Here is a 9,015-nt window from a genome sequence, read left to right on the forward strand (position 1 = left end):
GGCACAAGATATTTCAGTTGACCCTGTACTTTCCCTGCCTCAGCCCTGAAATCACCCATTTCTCCAAGTTCTGGTTTCTTTTGGTAGGGAATGTTATTTAGAGACCAAGATCTACGTGTTAGGTATGGTCTGCTTTTGGGATGTCACTCCTCCCAGGCCTGAATTAACCGAATTAGGGAATATATGTAGACACAATTTTACAACTAAAAGTGATTTATTTCTAAATCTGTATATATTGGAAACCATAAGTTCAACTCTAATTCCAGTCCATCACCATAAGGTTCATTCTGGTTTTCTTCCCCCCCATATTTATAACTTCTTTCTCTGACAGTGGGAAAACTGGTTCCAATTAGCCTTAATATATTTACTTATTTGATCAGTTCCCCTGTAAGTAACACACCTCTCATCACCATCACCCGACATGAAGGCTCTTCTTATCCTATTCAGCCTCCCACCTTGAACCAAGCCCAAGCCCCTACATGGATGCTGTATTAGTTAGGGTTCTCCAGAGAAACAGAACGAGAGAGAGAGAGAGACAGAGACAGAGACAGAGACAGAGACAGAGACAGAGACAGAGACAGAGAGAGAGAGACTGATTGATTATTATGAGGAATTGGCTCACAGGATTATGGAAGCCGAAAGTTTCTACAGTCTGCCATCTGTAAACTGGCAGGAAAGCTGGTGGTGTACTCTGAAGGCCTGAGAACCAGGGATGCTGACAGTGTAACTCCAAGACCTGAGGGCCAGAGAAGATGAGATGTCCCAGCTCACAGATGAGGAAAGAAAAACATGGGCAAATTCCTTTTCCCTCCACCTTTTGTTCTATTAAGGCCCTCAACAGATTGGATGATGCCCACCCACTTTGGGGAAGGCAGTCTACTGAGTCCACTGATTAAAATGCTAATCTTATCTGGAAACACCCTCACAGACACACCCAGAAATAATATTTAATCTGGGCACCCTGGAAGCCCATCAAGTTGACACATAAAGTTAACCATCCCAGATGCCCTCCTTACTCTGATCAGGCTCTGACAACCCTCACAAGGTTGCCCCCTGCCCAGATGCCTGTCTCATCGAGCTTAGGCTCAGACACTGTATCAGGCCACCCTTTCCACATGGATAAACTTCTCATCCTGCTTGGACTCCAGTACTCTTGCTCTAGGCCACTGCAGGCTCCCCTTCCCCTCTGAGTGGAAGACTACCCACCAAATGGCTTTCAGATTGAATTGCTTAGGAAGGGAAAAGGAAGAAGGAAAAAAAAATCTTAATTGTCTAACTATTTGCCTGTCTCCCCTACTGGAGACAGACTCATTTGGAGTTAAACAATAAACAGATTTGTTTGTTTTGTTCACTGCCATATCTTCAGCTCCTGGAGCAGTGCCTGGCACATAGTAGACCCTCAATAAACGTTGAATGAATGAGTGACAAGGCAAGGAATGAGTCTGAATCATCACAAATCCTAGGAGCCTAGCATAGGGACTGGAGCTCAAAGACACTAAAGTTGCTTAAATTTAACTAGCATTGAGTTTACAAATAGCAGATTCTCCGTAAACATTGGTTGGTTGAATGAAAACATGAACAGTTAAATCAAAGTTAACAAGTGACAGGTGACTTCCTTGGTGGTCCAGTGGGTAAGACTCTGCACTCCCAGTGCGGGGGGCAGGTTCGATCCCTGGTGGCTGAACTAGATCCCGCATGCGTGCTGTAACTAAGACCCAGCGCAGACTAAAAAAATAATTAAAAAAAATATTTTTTAGGGCTTCCCTGGTGGCGTAGTGGTTGAGAGTCCGCCTGCCGATGCAGGGGACGCGGGTTTGTGCCCCGATCCGGGAAGATCCCACATGCTGCGGAGCGGCTGGGCCCGTGAGCCATGGCCGCTGAGCCTGCGCGTCTGGAGCCTGTGCTCCGCAACGGGAGAGGTCACAACAGTGAGAGGCCCGCGTACCGCAAAAAAAAAAAAAAAAAATTAAAAAAAGCTAACGAGTGACAAAGAAGACAGAAGTGGATACAAAGAATCAATTATAGTTCTTGAGAGCAGTGTCCTGGCCCCTCCTGATATAGGGACATATTATATGTCCCTTGCTACTCGAAGTGTATGATCTTTGGGCCAAGAGCATCAACATCACCTGGGAACTCGTTAGCACTGCAGAATATCCTGCCCTATCAAATCTTCTGAATCAGAATCTGCACTTTAACAAGATCCCTAGATAACTAATGCGCCCTTCAAGTTTGTGGAGCACTGCTGTACAAGAACGTTTCCCTTTTAAGGCACATCTTTACCAGTCAAAGTCTGTGAAAGCCCTCAGAATTTGCCACTTTACAGCTGAGTGGAAGAGTGAAGACTATGACACATGGTTTGAGAGCAAAGGCTCCCAGAATTACCACAGGCAAGAATTCAAAGTGACAGACTGTCAGGAGAAGGAAAGTATTAATGGCAAGGTGATTGGGAAGGGGACTGTAGTATACCCCTATATTGTTTAACTATTTAACAATGATTCTAAATACACAGATACCATATACATATACATACATGCATACATAACTGTGATGGGGCAAGGTGGAGGGAGCCCTACTCAGGCAGTGACCAAAATGCCAAAAGCTATAGTGACCTCTTCTAAATTACAGTCAGGGATAATCACAGGCAGGATTTACCACAAAATGTTTGTTTATAAATTTAGTTTGTAAATTTGGAGACTTCTGGAATTCTCTCTTGGCATTATTTTTCAGAGGAGGAAAATGATTTTTTGAAAGTAAGGAACTGGAGGGTTCGGGTGGGGTCAGGCAGAGTCCTCCTTTCCTGGGGTAATACCTCCATCTGCTGGCGTCTCCGGATATCACTAGCAAAGACGTGAAGGCAGGTCAGGTCATTTGCTGTAACTCACATAGAGCTTTCAAAACTGTATCTTCTGCCTCTCTTTTTTATTCCTTTGTCTCTTTTTCTGTGTTTGTCTCCCTCTCCTGTTCTTCCCTCTCTTCCCTTTCCTCTTCCTTTATATTCCTGATGCAGACGCTGCTTGCATACCTATAGACATGGATGACTTATTCCTTATAAAGCAGACTTTTCACCTTAGACAGATTTTTCCTTACACAAAGCTGAATCTGCCTTTTGTAGCTTCCCCTGTAGTTCTAGTTCTGCTCTCTAGGACCACACAGAGCATGACCAACTCCTCTGCCCTGAATCCTTCAAAAGCCTGAATACTCTGATCATGCTTTCCACTTATCTGCTCCTCTCCTTCTCAGCAACTCCCCCCAGCCCCTTGGCTAATTCCCACACCAAAGTTTCTAGGTCTCCTCATCCTGGTGACCACTGCTGGACACACACCAATATCTCTGTATCCTTCTCGCACTGTGGGACCCCACACAGATCAATACATTAGCTCTGGACTGGGTAACACAGAGCAGAAAGGATCCATCACCTCCCTTGTGCTACTTGCCATGCCTCTCCTGATGAAACCAATAAGTGCTTTTATTCTAAACATCTACACTGTTTGGTTAACTTATTTAGGTTAACAATAAACAAAAATTCTTGACTTCGCTTCTGCTAAGTCACATCATCCCTGCAATTTTTTAAAAACAAAGATTCAGACCTTAAATGAAGGCCTGTTAAATTTAATTGTGTTAGATTCAGCCTGTTCAGATATTTTAATTTTCCCCAATAACATTTATGAATTTTAAAAAATTATCAAACCAATACATATTTGATGTCCAATATTGAGGAAAACATAGAAAAATATAAAGAATGCAATTATACTGACCCACGGTCCCTTCCCCACGTGAAGGCAAACATTGTTAACATGGTTTTATTATTTTCTACATTTTCTCTGCGCATATGTATATTTATATAACTGGTATAATATTGTATTCAATTTTGTATCCTTTTAGAAATTTAACATTATCTTGTAAGCATTTTCTCAAATCTCACATGATAGTACATTGAATGTTGTCACAGAGTTTATGTATCCAATCCTCTAGTAGAACACTTAACCTGTTTCCAATTTTTTCACTGTTATGTGGAATATTTCAGTGAATTTTTAAAGCATAGAACTGCTTTTTTTGGATGGATTCCTTTGGATAGAGTCCTAAGACTTGCATTAATGAATCAAAGAGCATGAACATTTAAAAAAAGATTCTTAAAAAAAAAAAAGATTCTTAACACATCCTGCCAAATTTTTCTCCAGAATATTTTCAGATCTTTTACAAATCCTGATTCTAACGTTATCCAAGGCACTTTGGAAGATATAAGAATGAAAATACACTATCCTTGCCCTCAGGAATTAACTTCCTAGGAGGAACACAAAAATGGAAAAAAGCATGCTCGAGGGTAGATACTGTTAAGTCTCTACAACTTCTCTTTTCAGTTCTGTCAGTTTTATTGCCTTTATTTGTTTTGAACCTTTGTTATTAGGATGGTGGTCATTCAGGCTTGTCCTCTCTTCTTGATGGATTAACACTTTTATCATTAGAATTCTCCTCTATCTCTTATAATAGACCTTGTCCTGAAGTCCACTTAAGCTGATATTAGTAATACTTCACTGTATGAATATAACCACATTTTACTTATCCACTCATCCATTGATAGACATGTGGGCCGCTGTCATGTTTTAGATATTACGAACAATGCTGCTATGAACATGGGTGTACAAATATCTCTGAGACGCCACTTTCAAGGATTTTTGGTACATATCCAGATGTAGACTTGCTGGATCATATGGTAATTCCATTTTTAATTTTTTAAGGAACCGCCTTACTTTTTTCCATAGCAGCTGTACAATGTTAAGCCTTACTTTTTTCCATAGCAGCTGTACAATGTTAAATTACTACCAACAGTGCACAAGGGTTCCAATTTCTCCACATTCTTGCCAACACTTGCTATTTTTAATTTTTTTGATCGTAGCCATCCTAATGGGTATGAGGTGGTGTTTCGTAGTTTTGATTTGCATTTCCCTAATGATCAGAGATGTTGAGCATCTTTTCATGTGCTTATTGGCCATTTGTATATCTTCATTGGAGGGATATACATTCAACTTCTTTGCCCATTTTTGAATTATGTCTTTTGGTTTTTTTGGTTGTTGAGTTTTACTTCTCTATATATTTTGGATATTAATCCTTTATCAGATATATGATTTGCAAATATTTTCTCCCATTCTATGGGCTGCCTTGTTACTCAGTTGATTTTGTCTTTTGATGCACAATACTTTAAATTTTTCATGAAAGTCCAGTTTGACTATTTTTTTTTGCTATCTCTGCCTTTGGTGACATAGCCAGGAAATTATTGCCAAATCCAATGTCATGAAGCTTTTATCCTATGTTTTCTTCTAAGAGTTTTAAAGTTTTGGATCTCACATTCAGGTCTTTGATCCATTTTGAGTTAATTTTTGTATGTGGTGTTAAGTAAGGGTCCAATTTCATTATTTTACTTGTGGATATTCAGTTTTCCCAGCACCACTTGTTGAATAGACTGAACTTTCCCCATTAAATGGTCTTGGCATCCTTTTCAAAAATCATTTGACCATATGTATATGCAATGGTTTATTTCTGGGCTCCCTGTTTCATTCCATTAGTCTATACATTAGTCTTTATGATAGTACCACAGTTTTGATTACTGTGGCTTTCTAGTAAGTTTTGACATCAGGAAATGTGAGTCGTCCAGCTTTGTTCTTCTTTTTCAAGATAGTTTTGTCTATTTGGGATCCCTTGAGATTTCACATGAATTTTAGGATGGGTTTTTCTATTTTGGCAAAACATCATTGAGAGTTTTTATAGAGATTGCATTCAATCTATAGATTGCTTTGGGTAGCATTGACATCCTAATATTAAATTAAGTGTTCCAATCTATGAACATCGAATGTGTTTCCATTAATTCTTCTTTCAGTAACATTTTGTAATTTTCTTTGTACCAGTCTTTTACTTTTGGTTAATTCCTAAGTATTTTATTCTTTTAGATGCTATTGTAAATGTCATTTTCATAATTTCCTTTTGAGATTGTTCATTGTTAATGTATAAAAATGCAACTAATTTTGGTATGTTGACTTTATAACTTGTACTTTGCTGAATTTATTAGCTCTAACAGTTGTGTGTGTGTAATCTTTAGGATTCTCTACATATAAGAATATATCATGTTCAGAGATAATATTACCTCTTCCTTTCCAAGTTGGATGTCTTTTGTTTCTTTTTCTGCCTAATTGCTCTATCTAGACATTCTAGCATTATGTTGAATAGAAGTTGTGAAAGTAGGCATCTGTGTCTTTTTCCTGATCTTAGAGGAAAGGCTTAAAGTCTTTCACCAATGTGTATGTTTGCTGTGTGTTATCATATATGGTTTTTATTATGCTGAAGTAGTTTCCTTCTATTCCTAGTTTGTTGAGTGTTTTTAAAAGGGTGCTGAATTCCGTTGAATGCTTTGTGTGCATCATTTGAGATGATCATGTGATGTATTACACTGATCAATTTTCACATATTGAACTATCCTTGCATTCCAGGAGTAAATCCGACTTGGCCATGGTGTATAACCCTTTTGATATGCTGCTAAATTTAGTTTGCTAATATTTTATTGTGAGTTTTTGCATTAATGTTCATAAGGGATATGGATCTGTAGTTTTCTTGTAGTGTCATTGTCTGGCTTTCATTTTTCCTGGCTATTCTTGCAATATTATCCTCTCTTATGAATTTAGAATCAGTGTCTAGTTTCCAAAAGTATCTTTTTTTGTTGTTATCGTTGCTTTGATTTTGTATTAGCTATAGGGTGATCTTTATTTGTCATTTCCCCTCAAATTAGGGAAAGATTATGCTTAAGAGAAGTGAGATGGTTCTATTCATTCTGGTTTTTGACTATTAGGTTTGTATGTTAGTTTCTATTTTTTTTTTACCATCTTTATTGGAGTATAATTGCTTTACAATGGTGTTAGTTTCTGCTTTATAACAAAGTGAATCATCTATACATATACATATCTCCCATATCTCCTCCCTCTTGCGTTTCCCTCCCACCCTCCCTATCCCACCCCTCTAGATGGTCACAAAGTACCGAGCTGATCTCCCCGCGCCATGCGGCTGCTTCCCACTATCTATTTTACATTTAGTAGTATATATAAGTCCATGCCACTCTCTCACTTCATCCCAGCTTACCCTTCCCCCTCCCCGTGTCCTCAAATCCATTCTCTACATCTGTGTCTTTATTCCTGTCCTGCCCCTAGGCTCTTCAGAACCTTTTTTTTTTTAGATTCCATATATATGTGTTAAGCATACGGTATTTGTTTTTCTCTTCCTGACTTACTTCACTCTGAATGACAGTATCTAGGTCCATCCACCTCACTACAAATAACTCAATTTTTTTCTTTTTGTGGCTGAGTAATATTCCATTGTATATATGTACCACATCTTCTTTATCCATTCATCTGTCGATGGACACTTAGGTTGCTTCCATGTCCTGGCTATTGTAAACAGAGCTTCAATGAACATTGTGACACATGACTCTTTTTGAATTATGGTTTTCTCAGGGTATATGCCCAGTAGTGGGATTGCTGGGTCATATGGTAGTTCTATTTTTAGTTTTTTAAGGAAACTCCATACTGTTCTCCATAGTGGCTATATCAATTTACATTCCCACCAACAGTGCAAGCCAAAAGTACCTTAGTGATACTTTTATTGGGAAATTTATAGCTTAATTTAGGAATAATTTTGTCAATGAGTTGAAAACTCAACCTAAAAATCCTGGTTTTCAGGCTTCCCTGGTGGCGCAGTGGTTGAGAGTCCGCCTGCCGATGCAGGGGACGCGGGTTCGTGCCCCGGTCCGGGAAGGTCCCACATGCCGCGGAGCGGCTGGGCCCGTGAGCCATGGCCGCTGAGCCTGCGCGTCCAGAGCCTGTGCTCCGCAACGGGAGAGGCCACAACAGTGAGAGGCCCGCGTACCGAAATAAAAAAAAAAAAAATCCTGGTTTTCATATATACTACTAAAATAATAAAGGTCATTATAAAAATTAAATTAATACATAAGTATGTAAAGGCTAAAAATTAAGAAGGCCCTCTTAAAATATTTCCTTATCATCACCCCCTCCTAACTTCCCTTCACTGAGGCAATTTTTACAAACAGTTTGATAGTATCCTTTCATACTTAGCCATACATTTACAAGCTTTTATGTGTACCTCCACACGCAGGGTTTTTCTGGTTTTGTTTTGTATGTATATGGGATCATTAGTAATAAAGGAGCCATAATACATACTCAGTGTATATCAATGTATTGTAATCCTCTATGGATGCACATTCACATTCTTTTTTTCTTCCACTAATAAAGCTTGATCAAAGTCTCGTGCATACTTTTCCACATTTGTTTATTTAAGTAGAATTTCTAGAAAGGAATTGCCAGCGAGAAGGTAATGAATGCATAATTTAAAAATTTGAAGATACCAAGTTATCTTCAGAGAACAGCAGTGATACTCCCAACAACGATACAGGATGGGACTTTTTTTCATACGCTCTCCTAAGTACTAAACGTACAAATCTTTTTAATTTTTGCCACTCTGTATATATGAGATAACATCTAGTTCACAGTATGTCTGTAAGGGTCACATATGTTAAAGGACCTCTCACGTTGCCTGGCTTACTGTCAGCATTCTTTTTTTTTTTTTTTTTTTTAAGCAGCCCAATCTGACAGTAAAATACATGCAAGGGCAATAAAATGTCAGGGAATCTTAATGAACACAATTTACCATCAGACTTCGTTGAGGGCGTAAAGAAAAAAACCCCAACCCCAATATTGCAAGGACAACATTTCCAACGTGTATGGTCTGAAGGGATGGATCAGCTCTAATGATAACTGGGTGTTGAGTTCTGAAGAAGTGGGGTGTTCCCTTTTAAAAAGTCTTCCCCCCCAACCCACCCCCCCAAAAAACAACCGAACTGCGTTCCCCAGCCTGCCTTTGTCTCCGGAGCCACGCCGAGCTTCCGACAGCTCCCGCCGCGGAAGGCCCCTTACGGACTTCCTTGTCTCCTCTTCACATGGGGAAGGTGGGCTTCTTTCT

The sequence above is a fragment of the Leucopleurus acutus genome (assembly GCF_964270905.1).
Source record: "Leucopleurus acutus genome assembly, chromosome: 7".
NCBI classification, from domain to species: domain Eukaryota; kingdom Metazoa; phylum Chordata; class Mammalia; order Artiodactyla; family Delphinidae; genus Leucopleurus; species Leucopleurus acutus.